The 17,899-nt window shown below is 54.8% G+C and overlaps 1 protein-coding gene across 5 annotated transcripts in view; it reads right to left on the bottom strand.

Annotated features, from left to right (window-relative positions):
* PPFIA4 (PTPRF interacting protein alpha 4) overlaps positions 1-16,390 on the bottom strand; it is a 41,722-nt gene extending 25,332 nt beyond the window's left edge. For all 5 annotated transcript variants that reach the window (XM_015298800.3, XM_015298801.3, XM_015298802.3 and 2 more), the window contains exon 1: positions 16,333-16,390. The gene's annotated coding sequence lies outside the window, so the exon portion shown is untranslated. The remainder of the gene's footprint in view (positions 1-16,332) is intronic.
* Positions 16,391-17,899: the final 1,509 nt, after the last annotated feature.

The following is a 17,899-nucleotide window of genomic DNA, read 5'->3' as shown; positions in this document are numbered from 1 at the left end:
AAAATCCCTACCTCACCTCCTTCCAAACCAAAAGGTGCACACGGACAAAATGACCTGCATGCAGTTATGGGCCAGAGCGGCCTGTTCTGCACTTCTGAACTGGAACAAAAGCCCAGCATCAAAGAGCCCGATCACAGCAGGGCTGTTTTCCCCCGCTCAAAGGCAGCGTGTGCAAGGAGATGCTTTTGTGCACACCCAGCCATGCAGACACCCGAGGCTGAGGAAGCTGTAGCTCCGTTCTTGGGCTGACATTGGCTCATCAGCTGATGGGAAGTTTGACACAAAAACCCTCTAAAAATAGAGAAGCTCTGGCAAAAAGCAGCAGCCCCTCAGTGTGCATCCAGCGCTGCAGGGCAGCTCCTGTGTGCAGGGATACGGGCTGGGGGGTCCCACAGGTGGCTGTCCCACCGCCTCTGCCATCACTTGTACATGTGAGCATCTTGGCAAAAAGGAGTCTTATCTTAAGGCTGAACCCTATCAGTCTGAGTGCGAAACCCACACGGAGTGGCTTTCATATCCCGTCTCACTGCTGAGCCTCTGTCTGTGGGTTGAGAATGGAGAAAGCGTGTCTGTGCCATGGAAAGCCAGATGTCCCCAAGTGCAATGTAATGTGAATGGCAAAAGCAGCCCCATGGCTCATCCCTTCCCTCCCCTGCCTGTTGGAGAGGAAGTGAAGGAATTAACGTGTGAATTAAGAGACATCAATCACAGCACAGAGGGATGAGCCTCGTGGGTGAAGCTTTGAGGGAGCTCAGAGAGGAGAAATGCTGCAGGGAATGGCCGGGACATAAATCTGATGGCGGCAGTGATGGGATGGAAATGTATCCCAGATGCAACGGAGACCGAGACAGCCTTGGTGGCTCCTTGTACCCCATAGAGGGAACCCAAGGGGATGGACTGATGGGTGCAGGAGGAGGTAGGTCCAGATTTACCCCATGAACCACCCAAGGGTACATTTTGCCAGCCCAGCAGGTACAGTGTTATGGACATAACTTCTGCTACAGAGCTCAGCAGCTGCAGAGGCAGGGATGAGCCTTCCCTGCACCACAAAGCTCTGCCGAAAGCCCTCCTGCTGGAGCAGCCGGGATGGTAGCTGAGGAAAGGAGAAGTCACCTCCTTTGAATCCATCCATCCTCCCACTCCACCGGCTCGGGGGTGATTATTTCTGGATGATTTCTGGATTCAGTCATCATGGCTCAAATCAGAGCAACAGAAGAGCACAGTCCCGGAGAGCACAGCTAAAGAGAAGGTCTGTCACCCGGGGTCCTTCAGTTGCAAAGGTTTTAGCCATAATGCTGAGCGGTGAAGCCGGATCCAAGCTGGGTTTGATAGCTGCTGTTGTTGGGGCTGAAGTCTGCTTGGTGAACAACAAAAAGCTGAGCGTGCAGGGATGTGCACAAACACAGGGACGTGCACAGCTGCAGGGAGTTCACCCCACGTGTCAGCTCACACCCTCCAGAGATGGCTTTGTTCAGGACAGACCACCTCAAACCACTGGATCATCTCCATTCTTCAACAGCAATAGGAAAACCTCTTATTTCCATTCACCTCCTCCTCCATGTGAAGCTCACCATTTCTCAAGCAGACCTGAATGCCCAGACAGCCACTTTTAAGCTCCCTGGGCTCACTGGTGTGCACCACCACCCACAGCGTTGCACACTTACCTGTGACTCCAGCAGCAGCAGGGCAGACCAGAGGCAGCCCTTCATTGCTGGATGTCAGAGGGCTCCAAGCCTGCTTGCAAAATACTGCCTGCGAATCTCAACTTTTCAACTGCATCTGCTAAAACCACATAAATGCCACTGCCTGGGTTTAGAGGGCCTTATCTGATGGGATAATCATTGGGTAGAGGAGTGGGGATGCGAGGAGACAGCTGGTGAGCTGAGAAAACAGACAGTGAGCAGCTCTAGCTTTCTGCTGGGTATTTTTAGCCCTGCAGGGCTGCCAGGCACAGCCTTGCTGGAAGCAGGTTTGTTGCTGGTGAAAACGTACTTTCTTTACTACCTCTCCCCTCAAAACTATGCATTCCTCACAGTTTGCTATGGCAAATCAGCACAGCCATGCACTGCCTGCTCGGGGAGGATGGTTTGCAGTGACAGAGCCCAGATGTGGAGCAGCTGATGGAGAACAGGGGCTTGGTTTTTTTCACCCTTGGGCTGCTTATTTGCTCAGTGTGACACTGTGGCAAGGCAAGCTGGCAGTGAGATGCTGGGCACCCACCCGGTGCCCTCACTGACAGCCCCACGAGAGCACCCTGCCTCCCCTTATATGAGGGAAAGAAGCACCCCCAGCAGCCATCCATGCAGGCACAGACAGCCTTGTGGTTTCCCTCTGAACGGCTTCGCTCTCATCTCAGCCCTGACAAATGAAAGGGAAAAAAAAAAAACCCCTCCGTGGCTCTGTCAGCAAGATCATCAGCCCAGCAGGCAGCTGGCAAAGAGGGTTTAATGCACACCTCGGAGGCAACAAGAGATGGATCATCCCATAAAAACGTCAGCTTGATCTTTTCCATGCCTAGAAAATCCTCAGCTGCCCAACCTGCCCTCATAAGAGCAGCACAGCACAGCCCACACCTCACAGAGCCTGGGGTGAGGGTGGCTGCCCCTCCACGCTGCCCACCACCCCTTCCAGGCCACGTCTGGGAGGAAGGAGGAGGATGATGCTCTTCTGCTGCAGGCTTTTCCTCGCAGCGCTTCTTTTTTGCACCTTTTCCTTGTGATGCTGTGTTAATCATGGTTATACCTGTATGTATCCTATATATCCTGCAAGCATCCTGCTGATGGCTTAAGCCCTTCCCAGCCTCACTGGAGCTGAATGCTGCTTCGGAGCAGTCACCCCTGACCCACGGGACCACTCATGGACAGCAGAGCATCCACAGGACCTCATGGACATCACCCACAGCTCTGCCACAGGGCCCACCTTCAGTGGGAGATGTGTTAATTACAGGCTGAGACGACGGAGATCCCTCCTGCACATGAGACAAACAAGATGCTGAAACGCCCCGGCTCAACAGAGGAAACTGTCATTGTCAGCACAGGGCCTGGAGATGGGAATCTCTGCTCAGGGCGGGTGTCTGAGATGCGTTTGCCACGTGCTCGTGCAGGCAGTGGGCTGGGATGTCACCTCCCGAGGCATTTCTCCCACAGCAGAGCTGCTGCTTGTGGCACGCTGTCCAGATGGGGTTGTCTGCATTGGAGACAGCCGGCTGAGCCCTGCGCGGAGCTCCCCACATCCCCCTCCAGCCTCGTGGGCTCCAAGGGCCCCCCTGCATCCTTCCTTTCCCTGCTGTGCTCAGGCACAGACCCCCACCCATGTGCTCCACAGGTTTCTTACAGCTCCACAAGCCTCAGCAGCACTATGCACAAACTCAAGCCCATAGCTTCTCCATTCTGGAGGACACGTGGGAAAAAAATCTTCATTTCAATAAGAAAAAACAGCAGATTCAGCCTCATCCCAGCAGCTCTCACAGTTCCTTACATTTACACCCTCACCTCGGAGGGACCACTGGGGTACATTGTGGCCTCTGGGACCTCCAGTAACAGGAGAAGGACAAGGAAAACCCAGTAGACAATGAGACCTATATGCTGGTGGCATCTCCACACCCCACACTGCAGCCCTGCTGATGGCAGATACTGCACAGATGGCACTCAGCCGTTGCCAGGGACAGCCTGTGGCCAGGACACCCAGGGACAACGAGGGAAATGGGGCATTCTGGCTAGGAATAAGGTGCCAATTTTGTAGCAGTAAAGGATTGATTCACATAGTGAAGGGTTTTGCACGTGGAGGGTCACCGCTGCTGGGATCGTTGCTGTGGGTGTAACTGAGACAAGGTGTAGTGATGCTTGCTCTCTTGCCTGGCCCCAGTGCCACGTCCTGGCAGGAGATGCTGCAGGATGGGATGCTTGGGCAGCATCCCCAGGGTTTGGACCCTGGCTCGGAGGTGGCAGGGCTGCAGGGAGTGACTCTAAAGCATAATCAAAGGATCCTGCAAGCAGTAAGAAGACAGCGACTCCCAGCATCTGACATTAATGCTCACCCCTGCTCTGAAGGCTGGCTCCAGACTCAAAAAGCTGTTCCCACCCTCAGCCTTTGCTTGCTCCAAGCTGCTAACTCAGTGGAGAAACAGGGAGGAAAGATGTCCAGATCTTGCTGCTTCTTTGCAGTAAGTAAGTGTTAGTATTCCACTGATATTTATAGTTCCCTGTGGGAGGGGAGGCATTACACACAACTTCCAGTGGGTATTTTCAGAAAGCCACCTGCTCACCACCACTGTGCAGGAACACCATTGTTCTGCAACAGAAAGGTCGGCAGACGAGGAGCTGAAATCTCTGCCACGTCCTCAGGGCAGACATGGGATGTGTGGGGCAGGGGATGGTGAGCACCCCGGCAGGGGATGGCACCACATCTGAGCTCAGCCACCTGTGCCAATATACAGGATGTTACTGCATGGAGAGCATCACATCGGTAATTTTACGGTCCCTGACTTAGTTTCCCTGCTTCTGGATGCAAATCGGGCTGTCTGTCCCCACCCGACCCCAGAGAAAGCAAAACCTGTTTGTTGCTAGGAGGAATCTGGCATGGGAAGGGACTGAAGGACAGAGCCAGAGGAGTGACACTGCCTGCAAGTGGGACTCAGAGCGGTGGCTGTGATTTCATGTGGGGGTTTTGCCATGGGCACATCCCTCCCCCCACTGTGACATTTGCAATGAGGAGTTATTTCACCCAGGAGCCCGACACCCCGGGGCTGGGGCTGTCCTCCTCGCTGCCAAACCAGCACCCACGTGTGCTAATTTATTCAGCAACTGAGGAAGAGCTGCCAGCACAGAGGGAGCTGCTGAAATCTGCACCGGGGGTGCAAAGCCCTGAGAAAAGCCACGGAGGAGCCTCATCACCCAGCCAGGCATTGGCACCCATATCACAGCCAGCAGCTGTGGCTCATGGCACGGCCCTGGGGACATGGGAGGCTGCAGGCTGGATAGAAACCGGGCTGCAAACACAACCCAACACAACTCCACATCCAGAAGCATCGTCCTCACCTTGAGCATGGGCTGCACGCTTGGAGTGGTGTTGAGGAAGGTAACTAATTACCCAGGGAGGTAATTAGTGAGCCAGAGAGGCAACCTGGGCTTTTAATGTGAAATCTGGGAGCTGCTGGCACATATTCAGAGCTAGCAGCGGGCAGACTGGGGAAGTGCCCAGTGCTGCTGGCTCCGGTTCGGACTGCGGCAGGCTTGGGAACACATCCCTCAATCTCACTCTGAGGGGTTTCACAGCCAATGCAACCTGACCAGGAAAAGCAATGCTCCAAGAGCACGACCCACACCACTGGGAAGCCTGCAGAGCTCAGCACCTCACCGCCACTGCAGCACACAAGCAGAGATAGAGGCAGTGAGACCCCAAGCCTTCCCCGTGCCCCCCATTCCACATCCAGGGGCACCCCCAAGTGTGAGGACACCACTTTCTTCCACTCTCCCGAGACGTGGGAGGTTTTAGCTCTTCCTACCCAAGAAGAGCACCAACATTGTGGCTTTGGCTCTGGATGGTCCCAACCAAAGTCACCTCGGACAGTCCTCAGGGATGTGGGGGCTCCCATTGCATTCATCCCCTCTGCTTTCCCTGCCTTATGCAAAATGCAGGCTGACACCATTCTCCTCCTGGCTTTCGCTTCAGCAAGTTGTTTAATCAGTTTGCTGATGGCAAAGTGAACATCAACCGCTTTTCACCCAGCTACAGCCACTCCTTGGTGGGGAGCGGGACACAGCATTACGCTCAGCTCAGTGCAATTGGGCACCAAGATAACGGGGCCAGATCCGCACAGGGACAGCCCTATGGAAATGACCCCAAGGCTGCCCTGCAAGGCAGAGGGGGTGCAGGCAGCCGGGTGTCAGCTCCTGGCACCGCATCCCTGCGGTTTACGGCAAGTGACACAGGCAGAAGCAGCCGCACGGGGACATCTGAGGACAGTGACATTTAAAAGGCGGCCAGGGGCAAGGCACAGACACTGGAGCTCTGTCTGCCTCTGTCTAACCTACATTGAGCAAGTACACATCTCCAACCCACCCTCTTCGTTAAGCACGATTAGCCCACAGAGCTCGCTGGCACACAGCTTGCAGGCACAGCACAGGGGCCACGTGCCGGCCTCAGCCAGGCAGTGCACGCATTTCAAGCCCGGTTTCTTTCAAGAGGGAATTGCAGGTGGTGACTGTGCCCCTGCACATCCCCAGATGTCTTGTGGCAATGGCTCGCCGTGCCAATGAAGTGTGCATCCCAAAGGTGCTGTGCTTTGGGAACTGAGTCGAGAAGGGAAATCCACGTCGCCGTCCCTTAGGAGAAGAGTGGAATCAGCTCAATCCCTATTAGCCACCGGAGAAACCACACAGAGCACCTCAAAAATACCCAAGCACGGGAAAAGCTGCACTTGGAGCTCACTCCTCATGGACGGAGTCCAGGAGGAAATGATAACAGCGCGGCTTCCTCCAGAGATCCCAAGGTCTGGAGAAGACAGGGAAGAATAAATCCGGCTTGGTGAACATCACCAGCTTTCAGCAGAGCCCCGAGGCTTTGCCCAGCTCCTCACAAATGCTGCTGAGGCCCCAACCACACTGTTGTCATATCTCCTTCCATCACCCCAACGGGTGGTTGCCATACTGGTCCTTCCATCACCCCAAAGGGTATGAGGTGGTTGCCATATTGGTCCCTCCGCCTGAGGAAGGCTCCTGCAGGCACCCAAAACGTGGAGGTCAGGAAACCTTAAAATCCTCGGAGGATGGATGGGGGGATGAGGGTGAGTCCAACGTTGGGTGCCTTCTCTATTCAACACGTGCAGCACAATAAAGCTCATGAGCTGAAAGGATGCATGTGGAGTTGGGGCAACAGTGAAGCGGGTTTGTGGGATGCTGTGAACTCTGTTTTAAGACTGTCAGTCGTGGCAATGCTGAGTCACAGCTTGAAGCAGTGACAGAACACCTGGTGGGAAGGCAGGGCTGAGCCAGGGGAGCTCAGGTGCATGCAGTGTACCTGAATGATGGAAGGGGTGGAGCCAGGATCCACCCCTTCCCAGACCACATTTAAGGGCTGGCAGGGTAGGCAAGGGGATCTTGGTGGAGATTCCTGCACACCTGAAGCCTTCTGAAGGTAAGCAGCTTCTTTCCTTTATTTCTGTGCCTATAGCCATTGTATTTGAGCAAATCCTTGCATGCTGAGGCCTTGGTGTTCTGCTGTCTTTGCTGCACTTTCTGTAGTGTTACACCATCATTACGCAAAGGGAGCCTCAGGAACAAGGGGAGGAACATGCTGGTGTCTGGACAGCCCTGAGAGGTAGGGAGCAGCACCCCAGGAGCCCTGCAAGGACCAGAAATGTCATTCCCTTCAGTCTCTGTCTACAGGCAAACCAAGCACAGCAGCTAAGATGCTTTTTAGTGAGCTGAATTACCACATTTGCAGGCAGCTTTAAGCTTCTGTCTTCTTTATAGCATGGATTTGGATCCCAGACATCCTACAGTGCCCAGCTCCTGCTGGTGCAAATGGAGCCAGCTACTCCTGCCCAGCTCCATCAGCAGTGGCCTCGGGACAGTTCATCTCAAAGCAGCCTGTCCCCATGACCTGTGTGACCACTGCAGTCCCTCCAAGCAAGACAGGGGAAAACACAACGTGCCAGAGGTTGGTGGGGTGCTCATCCAAGCAGAAGTGGCTCCAGCACCATGCTCTGCTCTGACCTTCCCAGGCTCAGATGTTCTCTGTGGCCATCAGCCCACCTGAGATAACCTTTACCTACTGTGCAACGTGGGGATGTTGGATGAGTGCCCAGGATATGCTCACCCAACAGACACTGCTCCCAGAACTTGTCTGCACAAGGAGATACACCAATTCATCTCATCTAATTCTGGAAGGGGTTTGGGTTGGACAGCTGTCAGCTCTTCCCTGCTGTCACACAGTGGATCCAAGGCCCTCTTGTTAGAAGGGAAACTTGCTGCTGTGTTTCACCTTGCTAATATCCACATCAGGGCCTTTGCCAAGCCTGAGAGATAAAAGAAGATGAGGATCAAATCTTCTGGAGGCACGGAGGAATGTAGTTCCTGAATCCCAAGAACTGAATAGCATTGTGGATTGGCTCTTCCCATTCCCTGTGCCCCATCTGAAGCATATGGTCATTCTCCAGCTCAGTATGCTCTGGGGAACCTGAGATAAGACAAGAAGGCTTCTGGGTCAACCTTGGTCTTGTGGAGGGGAACAGATGGGTTTTCTGGTGGGACTGCCATCCTGAAAAGCAATTACACATGAAGCCATCCCCAACAGACTGCGATGTGCTCTGGCCCAGGGCCCAAGTCATCGTGGGTTTGGATTTTAATTAGGGCCGTTTTGGGTATCTGTTCTCTACTTCCCTCCAGATAATGATTTAATTATTACAGACATGTCTTCAAATTAGCAGCTTCCTCAGTGGATTATTCAGCTGGGATCTCCTCAGTTACAGTGCCCATCTCACTGCCATTAAAAGAAGAGGCAGGAAAACATGAAGGCAAACTGAAACTTCCTGGAAAGAGAACCCACGCAGGCACCCACCTGCAGAGCAGGGGCCACTGTCAGGCTCTTCTCCTCCCTTTATCTCACAGTGGATTAAAAAGCCTAGCTCCAAAACACATGCTGAGTGCCTGCATGATGCAAGACCATGGATGGCATAACAGCTGCTTGAGTCCACCTGTCACTGAGCATGGTTATCAGCAGACCACAAGCAGGTGGGGAGTCCAAGGGTGAGAAGGAGAGAGTGACAGACTGGAAGGTAGGACCACAAACCACTTCTTTCTAGTGGGATGGCATGTGTGGTGATCTCCAAGGAGAAAGCAGCTAGGGAGACATGGTGAGGACCCCATTTATTGCTCATGTTGGAGCCTCCCAGCCAGCTCCGTGTTGGGAATTACTACAGGGGCAAGGGGAAGGCAGGTGATAGTGGGAGCAAGCAGAAGATAAGGTGTAAGTCCTGACAGCAAGCCAGACCTACTCCTTGTGCAGTAGAGCCAGGCAGGGACTGTGCCAGGCTCCAGCAAGGCTCCAGGCCTCAGGGATGAAGGCTGGAAGAGAACAGCAGCACTGGTTGCAAAAAAGAAATACCAGACACAGGCAGAATGAAGGACACAGCACAGTGATGGTGAAACCTTCAGAGTGTAGCTTGACAACATGCCTTGGTGCCAATGAGCAGTAACTCATCCACAGAACAGCCAAGTTCTGACTAAATCACCAGGAGATGAGCTGCTTCCCTGCTGCAAGAGCTGAGCACGTTCATGCTGTGGGGCTGCAGCAAGATCCTTAGGGCCTGACATCACCCCTCTCCCCATGGCAGGCCAAGGAAGAGGAGGATGTGCACGTGTGGCTCTCCATCCCTCGCACAAAGCTCCAGCCACGCACTGAGACTCTCTTTGGTCCTTTTCTACCACAGCGTGTGAGCTTCTGACTGCAGAAGCTGCAGGATTTCCCTTGCTGGCAGTGCTGGGACTCCCATGCTACAGGCAGGGAAGTGGATTTTGCAGCAGTTGCTGGAGCAGCACTGCTGCCTCTCCCTGCTGCAATGGGAGCTGGGGCCACTGTGGGAAGTCTCTGCTGGCTCCTCTGTCACTGCAGCTCACAGCACAGCAGCTTAAAGCAGCTGCAGCTCTTGCCGCTGCAAGAGGAGTCCTCGAGCACAGCCATGCGTGAGTCTGCATCTGGAAACACAGCCTGGGTGTCTCAAAATGAGCCCAATGCCCTATTTGTGAGGCTACAGCAGCTCTCCTCCCCTGGTTCCCTGCCTGAGCACACAAAGCAGCTGGGCAGTAAAGCAGCTGGGTGATGCAGCCTGTTTCCCAGCTAACAGGGCTTGGGACACAAAGGCCAGGTATTGTCTGTCTGTCCACCTCTCCTGTGGTCACAGGCCTGGGAGAGTTCTGAGCTCTCTATCCCATTGGATTTGCTATGAGACCATCATGCCTGACAGTGATGGGGTGAGGGAAAAGGCTGCGCCAACACGAGCCATTTCATTTCCTTGAGAAACTGGGCTAAAGAAGATGGGAGTGGAAGTGACACAAAAGAGAGGATATTCATTAACCCGATAAAACCTCCTGGAATATGATAACAGCAGCAATAACAGACACCTCCCCTCTGGCTGAGGACAAAGAAAGGCTTCCTAGTTATGAAGAACAGGAAGAAAATTGGAGTGGAAGAAAGGAAATGATGTCTGAAATGTCAGATGTTATTAAAAAGCCTTTATCGAGGGAGAAACGATGAGCGATGAGAGTGGGGATACGATGGGAAGCTGAACAGCTGGAGAGTGAGTGGGATGGAGAGGAAGCATCCAAGCAGGGCTCTGCTGGCCCCTGGCAGCCACACAGTGCCTGTGGCAGAGGGCCAACTCCTGGAGGCACACACAGGGCTGTGCAGTGAGGAGGGGAGGGCAGCAGCCATGGGGAGCCCCATGCGGATCGATGAGCCCCACAAAGCTGCTGTGAATGTCTCTGTGCTTTGAGGCATCCTGTGCAGCATCACCAGCCCTGCTCCCTGCCACCCGTGGGCCTCACCACTGCCATAACGTGATGTCCCTGCTCTGCACGTGGATGCTACATTGCTTTCTCAGGGCACCATCAGCACAGCCAGGAACCGACAACCTACCAAAATCATGAGCTGAGAAGCAAATCAAGCAGCCCCTCCAGCTTCCCCATGAGCAGTGGGACCAAGCCCCAGGTGCTGTCCTACCACCCCAGGAGCTGAGCTGCAGCACACACAGCCAGGCAGAGCCCCAGCTGGTGCCCACACCAGGTGAGCGTGGCCTCATGTGGCCCCGGCTTTCCAGGCTGATGGCCAAAGAGAGGAGAATGTGGGCTGGATCTGTGTCACGCAGCATTGCGGGCTCTCCGGCTCCCGCAGCAGAGTGAAGGCAGCTCCAGCCCAGGAGGCTCAGCCAGAGCTGCTCTGCTCTGGTTCTCCCAGCACAGACACAAAGTCCCTCTCCTGCTCACACTGCTGAGATGAGCCGGCCCTCCCCAGCCTCTTTGGCGTCTTGCAGGCAGCGAAGCGAGGAGATCTGCAGGCAGGAGTGGCTCAGACTCCCCACTGCAGCCTCCCTGCTTGGCATCGCTCTCTGCTGCTTCCCTGCGAGCTGTGTTTGTGGGTAACACCCCCAAGGGGAGACCCTGACATGCACAAAGCCAGCTCCCAACCAGCGAGCACTGGAAGCAGGCACACGCATGCAGAGCCTCTCCTCGACTCTGCTTTAATATGCATGCAATATGGCCAGAGCTGCTCTGCATCTGACAGTATTCACTTTTCAGAAGAGAAGCAGCAGCAGCCAGCAAACAGCACACATCTCCCTGCCAGAGCAAGGTCGGGGCAGGCGGGGTGCTGGGAGCTGCGGCTGCACATGGGATGGACTCTTTTGAACTCAGACATCATCTTCAGAGCACGATATGGAGACAGCAAAGCTGTCACAGCGGCTGCTGTCATTTCAGCATCCTCTCAGAGCTGCCAGTCTGCACCAGCTGCAGCCTGCCCTGGGTACCAGCGTTACCAGCACTCATCCCGTGCCCACGAGCCCTCCCAGATGCACCACGTGTGGCATCGTGTGTGCCTGGAAGCTCCTTCTTCCAGAGGATCAGCCTCAACCCAAGCTGGTGGTGAGTGGGGCAGAGGCAGACTGCAGATCACCGGAGCACGACCTGCAGCACCTCGTGCTTTGGGGAGGAGGGGCTCAGGCAAACCCCCACGTGTGCCATAACTGCTGCTTGATGGAGACAGATTTCTCTTTCCTCCTCCCCAGAATCACAACTTGGATGATAATCCCTGGATTGCTGCCATCGCTTTGGGGCTGCCATATTAACAAAAAAAAAAAGGGTTCTCATTTGATCATCTGCTTGCAGTTAATTTAGTTACAAGAGTTTTGCAGTGATCATTTTTGGAGATGGCAATCGGAGCATCTCTGCGAGCAGAAATGGCTATCGTTCCCCATCTCCTTGGTGTTTACATGCAGATAAAGACATTTTGTCTCCTAAAATGAAGCCAAAATCAGCCCCAGCACTGCCGATCGTTGCACGGCTCTTCACGAGCGCCGGTGTTGCTTTCAAATCACACGTCGTCAATAAATCTAATTCTAACTGCCCTGCAGCAAATGGCACCAGTCTGCACTTTGAGATCTCTCCCACACATACTCCACTGCCTAAAAATACCAGCGCTTTAATTCTCAAATGACTCGGCTATTGCACAGCCACCTTCTTTTTCTTTAATGTACACTGCTGCATGGCTCGGTGCAGGACATCTGTTACACTACAAAGGGTTTGGGGAAGCAGGGACCAGGAGGGGAAACTCATCCCTGATGTCTCACCTCTGCATCAGCCAAAATATAACCTAAAACTCAACCCACTGCCAAAGAGAAGGCCGGTTGTCTCTGCTGCCCGGCCCAGGCACGCTGGCAGCACTCAGCCAGTGTAGTTTCTGCCTCAGGACAGAGCACACGTGGATCTCAGACAGCATGGACAAAGCAAAGCCTTTCTGGACCTGGGCTGGAAGAAAAGACAACTTTTATCAGGAAAGGTGAGCCTGCTGGTCAGGAGAGCTCACCATTAAACTCTGACAGGGCTAAGATAAAGCCATGTTGTTGTGCTCAATGACTGGGAACTGTAGAGCCCTTGCTCTGCCCTCAGCATCCCAAAGGTGCAGGCATCCAGCACCGCACTGCCAATGAGAAGCAAGGACAGCAACTGTTCCCAGGCAGATGGGAATCTCCAGGACTTCCACTCATCAGCTCTTCGACACAACCAGCTCCTCCAAGTGGGAAAGCAGTCCCCAGCCTTTTGTTTGCTGTGGGTCCTTGAGGGGCTTTAGGTTTGCCCAGTGTGCTACCCAAACCCAGGTACGGGGCAAACCCACAGCCTGGCCAGGTTCTCCCATGGATGGTGCTAGGATTTCGAGGCACGATGCTCCGTCTCACCTCAGGGATGTCCGGGTTGGACCCATCCCCAAAGGACAGGAGAGCACTGACCTGTATGCCTTGGCTGTGGGGCTCTGGTTGCTTTGAACTCCACGGCAGGCTCCCAGCCCACCCAGCCATCCAGGTCCTTTAGGAGCTCACTCCCAAAATGAGAATGTCATCTCACAACCTCACCTGGAGAAATCACGCTCTCACAAGGTACTCGTGTGTATGTGGGACAGCTTAGGACCAGAATAACTTCCCCCCCCGGCTGATCAATGTGTGAATAAATCTGCCTCAGCCAAAAATAACCTCTGGACCTTTCTCCTTCCTGCAGTACGCTTGAGGGGGGGAAGCCAGAAAGAGGCTGAGATCTGGTTAGTGAGTACAGCTGCCAGGCACTGGATTACAGGGAAGATTAACTGGATGTTTGAAGGTGTAAACTTTGTATGAGCCCATCTTTCTCCTCACTGTCTGCAACCCCTGGCACCACAAGTTCTTGGACAGGGAACAGTACCAGGCACCACCAGGAAGATTAAGGGCTTCGGATCAGGTTTATGACACATATGTTAGTGCCTTGGCAAGGCTATAAACACCCTTCCTCGTATTGGAAGCCTGAAGGGCCAGGCTTGGCAGGAGAGGCTCCATCCCAGGATGCAGCACACTCATGAGGCTCCTGAAGAGGTAAGCAGTGGGGGAGCATTATGGCTGAGCATCACTCTTTTCCTACAGTCCCACCACCCAATGCCCAGCCCAGCCTTTGCCTCTTGGCTACTGAACCCTCTGGGCACCACAGTGCATTTATTCTGCCCCAGCACATTATCCACATCTCAAAGGATGCTAGCAAGAAAGGTAAAACCCATCTGGAATGATGAAGACAATTCATTTCTACCAAGAAAGGGTGACAACCAAAGCTTTAAACCAGCAGCATGCCTGGCAGAAGAACAGCAATGTGGGACAGATCCCTTCTCCCCCAGGCTGGCCCACAGCGCCCTGGCCACTGCTTCTCTCTCTTGGATGCTGAATGCCCTCCCTGCTGCACGTTCCCATCCAAAGGAACCAGCTGCACACTGCTGAGCAGGTTGCAGGGGAGGGAAGCACCACATCAGGCAGCAAAACGCCCTGGGACTGCCCACAGAACTGCCCTCTCCTGGAAATGATTTGCAATGGGCAGGATGGGGAAAAAGAGCTCTCATTTGTTGCTTATTTTCTCCTTCTTCTTTTTTAATACAATTAAAGGCAGCCACCCAGGCGGTGCATCCTTACGCCTGCTAAGAGAAGCGTGGAAGAAATTGAAAAATGGGAGCTGGGAAAAAAAAAATCTGCATTTCAGACAAATTCCAGCCTTGTCAGTCCTGTAGGATTACTGCGCTGGGGACAGCGACCTGTGAGCTGATTTACAACACCGGGAGATGGAGATACAGGAAAGGAAAGGCAACTTTGAAGAGGTACAGTCAGTCCCTTCGTGCCTTTGGAGAAGTTTTGCCACCCAGTTGCATGATGCCTCCACGTGTGGGATGGGAACCACTGCACTGTGGTGCAGCACAGGGGCAGGAAGGGCTGTTTCCAGCACAGCTCTGCATAAAAATGACTGAGAGATGAAAACCCTCTTCATTCCTTTGGGTGTCCTCACCATGCAACCTAAACTGATGGCTTCACAGTGTCCCCACAAGCATCTCAACCTGCTTGACCACAGCACAAACCACATTATAATCCAATTATATCAGCACAACTCTTCTAATAGCAAAGGGCTCTGAATCATTTCACTACTTCACAGCCTGAACTGATGCTGGAAAGTCATCCTTGCACCTGAGCATCACCGGGCACCAGCACCAGCCAGCTGCTCTTGCAGATCCCTGACAAACCTCCAGGAAGACCCTGGACATCAGTCCCACCTCCCAGCCATCACCCTCCTGAGATGCCCACAGGGATGCACGTGTTGGAGCATCATCAGGAGCAGAGATACCCATGACTCCCAGAGCACTGGAGCCACAAAGACACCAGCTTTCCATCTCTACAGGCAGCACCACAAGCAAGAAGCTCCTGGACAACGCAGGCACAACCATCCAGGTACCAAACTCCAGCTGACACCTTGTCTCTGTAGCAGCTTGCAATGCAGTGCCATGGTGTCAAACCCACCAGGAGAACCTCATTCTAGCATATAAGCAGATGGTGGAAAATGAGCTTAAGCAAATATTTTGCCAGCACCTACTTGGCCAAAACTGGGGCATCCCCAGAAGGTTTTGTACAGCTTTAACAAAACCTATCTTCCTAAGCCAATTGTGGTTATAATGATGCAATTTGGGGGATAAATGAGGCCCTGAAGGGCTGGTGTTATTCAGGAGGAAATCACAGTGTCTGGAGGCAGCTTGCCATGGCTGTATTGAGACGGCATCGGCTGACAGGAGAATAGGAACCAGTGTGAGCACAGCTGGAGGCAGCCAGGCTGGCTGGATGCTCACTGGGCTGATCCAACGCCAGGCTCACTGAACACCCACCCGGTGCTGAGCTCAGGACCATCCCTGCGAGCTTCCCCGTGAGCTGGTCCAGCCCCAAGCTCAGTGCTGGGTGGATGCTCAAGGGCTGATTCAGACCTAAGTGGATGTTTGCTGGCTGGAGACAACACAGGGAGGCAGGAGGACATGGCACATGGAAATTGGAGCAGAAGGCCACAGGTAAGGACCGGTCTCATCAGAACGTCCACCCATAACAGAAAATGGGAGCCAGGGGTGCAAAGGAATAGCTTGGGACCACAGTGGGGGGCTGCTTGGGGCAGAAGGCAGCTGGAAAAGCAGAGAACCCCCCCTCTCCACTCCAGGCTTCCAGGAATCACTGCCCCACCGAAAGCCTGCAGCTTGGAGGAGGTCTGGCCACCTCTTCACCCCTCCTGCCCACACATCCAGTGGGGATCAGGCAGCTCCCAGCTACGGGGGGCACAGCAATGCCTGGGCTCAGATTCCTGGCCTATGGGTGATGCCTATGGACAGAAAATCCCGAGGGTGAGGATGACAACCCCACACTCAGCCTCTGTCCAATGGAAGCAAGGATGCTCAGCACATCCCTGACTCACAGACCCCCTCCAAGCGGCATTGGGGTGGGACAAAGCTCCCCCAGCCGCAGCACCGTCTCCCGCACGGCCCTTGGGGGCAGCGCATCCCCACCTGTCACGGCGGGGCAGAGCATCCCCAGTCCAACCCCACCGGGGGTAACAACGGGGAGCGAAGCCCGGCCGGCCCATCCCCAGGGAGGATGCAGAGCATCCCTCGGGGCGGCAAAACGAGGAGAGCTCCCCCGGGCAGCCCCACCGGGTGGAGGATGCAGAACGGAGGCTGAGCATCCCCTGCCCGGCCCCGCGGATAGCTGAGCATCCCCCGGCGCGGCGTGGGCCCGGCCCCGCCCGCACTCACCGAGCGCCGAAGTCGCTGGAAGCCGCCGCCGCCGCCGCTGCCTCCCGCCGCCCGCCCCGCCCCTGCGTCGCCGTCCCCGCCTGGCCACGCCCCCCCCCCGCCACGCCCTGCCCTGGCCACGCCCCTCCCTCGTGTGATGGGGGTCGAGGCAGGATGCTGGGGGTCAGGATTACCCCTGAGGGGGCAAAAAGCGCACCTGTGGGGCAGGAACTCCCACGGGCAAGAATCTTCTTGAAGGGGCAGGAAGCTTGCTGGGGGCAGGAGACCCCTGTGGGGCAGCAAACCTCCTCGGGGAGCAAGAACTTCCTTGGTATAGCAGGAAGGACCTGCCCAGAGGCCTCATCCATCCCCATGGGGAGCGAGGCAGGAGCAGTCTCAGGCTGTGGGGTGCCACCCCGTGAAGGGCAGCCAAGCCCTGGGTGCCCCTTTCCCCACCCTTACCCCGCCATACCAGGAGCGAGGAAAGGGTAACACACCCCAGCACTGTGCCCAACAAGCCCAGCACATGTAGGCTTCATTAGAAGACAAGCAATTAATCTGGGGCTTCTTAAACCACACATTGCTGCTTCAACCCTTGCACGGCCTTCAGCATCCTCTGGGACAGCCCTCGCCTGGACCATCACAGAGCCCTCAGCAATGCAGCACGATGGTATCACTGGCAGCACTGCAGTGAAGCACCACCTCCTGGGTCTCACTGGGTCTGTGGAGGGACACGGAGCTCATTCTGTGATATTTTTGCTGGAGGACTTTGGGAGGTCTCAGAAGATAAACGCCACCGATGTTATCAACCTGCTGGATCTGGCTGCATTAATTGCTTTAATTCATATCAGTTGTTCCAAACCTAGATGAATACAATTAGAAATAGCGTTTTTGTCAAGGATTGACCTTTCTTGTCCAGAGTAGCCAAAGCTTTTCTATTGCCATGTTCTTTGCTGATAAAATACCCTCATTGAAACGCACTGGGGGCTGTGCAGCATCTGCTGGAACGGTGCTGAGGCTGGGACTGAGTTTGTGCCTTTCCTCCAAGCCCACGCTGCAGGACAGCCATGTACATGCAGGGAGGGGAGAGTGTGCGGACCCCCAGACTCACTGCCTGAATGTCCAAGTAGTGGACAGCCAATGATGTCCAACAGGAATCTCAACTCTTCACAGCACCTTTATGATTCCGTAACCGGGTGGTATCAGCAAGCACTGACAACTCAGCACGGCGCTGAAAGAAATAGGAAAAGCAGCCTAGTGCCAGCTGGTACCCATTAGCAGACCTGGAGGAGCCGGATGGGGCCAGCTATGGGCTGAGCTCCCGGGCACTGCGCGGGGGCCGCGGACGGACACGGGGTGGCTCAGCTGCAGCCCTCTGAGTGGTGGGGGACCCCAGTGGTGGGGGCACAGCAGAGCTAGGGGTGGCGGGGCGGGGGGCTGTGGGCAGAAGGGACTGGTTAACGAGGGGCAGCAATTCCAGAGGCCCGCGTTACCGGGAGCACCGGCTGCTCCCGATATCGTTATTACTGGCACCATGACGCAAGGGCGCGGCGCAGGAAGATGACGTCACGCTCTCGCGAGGCGCTGC

Source organism: Gallus gallus, chromosome 26, assembly GCF_016699485.2.
Source record: "Gallus gallus isolate bGalGal1 chromosome 26, bGalGal1.mat.broiler.GRCg7b, whole genome shotgun sequence".
Classification (NCBI taxonomy): Eukaryota; Metazoa; Chordata; class Aves; order Galliformes; family Phasianidae; genus Gallus; species Gallus gallus.
The sequence above is the reverse complement of the archived record's forward strand: the minus strand, read 5'-3'. Positions and strand labels throughout refer to the sequence as shown.